Below are 991 nucleotides of genomic sequence, written 5' to 3'. Positions count from 1 at the left end.
GGTTCTTTGAAAGGATCAACAGGATTGATGAACCTCTAGCCATGCTCACCAAGGAGCAAAGAGAAAAGATGCAAATAAAATCAGAATAGAAAGAGGCAAAATAATAACAGAGCCCAGAGAAATAAAAAGGATTAAAAAAAAATACTATGAACGACTGTATTCCAACTAGACAACCAAGAGGAAACGGACATATTCCTAGAAAAATACAACCTTCCAAAACTCAATCAAGAAGAATCTAAAAATCTCAATAGACTGATAACTATAGAGGGAATTGAAGCTGTCATCAAAAAGCTTCCAGCAAACAAAAGGCTGGCGACACACAGCTTCACAGAGGCGTTTTACCAAACATTCAAAGAAGAACTAAACCTATCCTGCTCAGACTATTCAAAAAAATTCAAGAGAAAGGCACACTTCCAAGGTCTTTCTATAAAGCCAGCATTACCCTAATTCTAAAACCAGATAAATACAACACAAAGAAAGAGAATTATAGGCCAATATCCCTCATGAACATATATAGTAAAATCCTCAACAAAATCCTAGCAAATCGGATCCAGCATTACATTAGAAAGATCATATACTATCACAAAATGGGATTTATTCTGGGCATGAAAGGATGGCACAATGTCTGCAAATCAATAAAAGTGATACATCACATAAACAAATTGAGAGACAAAAATTACATAATCATATCAATTGATGGAGGAGAAACATCTGACAAAATCCAATACTCTTTCTTGATAAAAAAAATAATCTCAGCAAGGTGGGAACAGTGGAATCATACCTCAACACAATAAAAGCCTTATATGACAAATCTACATCCAACATTATACCCAATGGGCAAAAACTAAAACCATTTCACCTAAAAACAGGAACAAGACAGGGATGGCCACACTCACCACTCCTGTTCAACATAGTACTGGAAGTGCTAGCCATAGTGATCAGACAAGAAGAAGAAATAAAGGCATCCAAATTGGAAAGGAGGAAGTAAAAC

Source organism: Myotis brandtii, unplaced genomic scaffold (genome assembly GCF_000412655.1).
Source record: "Myotis brandtii unplaced genomic scaffold, ASM41265v1 scaffold1816, whole genome shotgun sequence".
Lineage (NCBI taxonomy): Eukaryota > Metazoa > Chordata > Mammalia > Chiroptera > Vespertilionidae > Myotis > Myotis brandtii.
Note: the sequence above shows the minus strand (reverse complement) of the source record.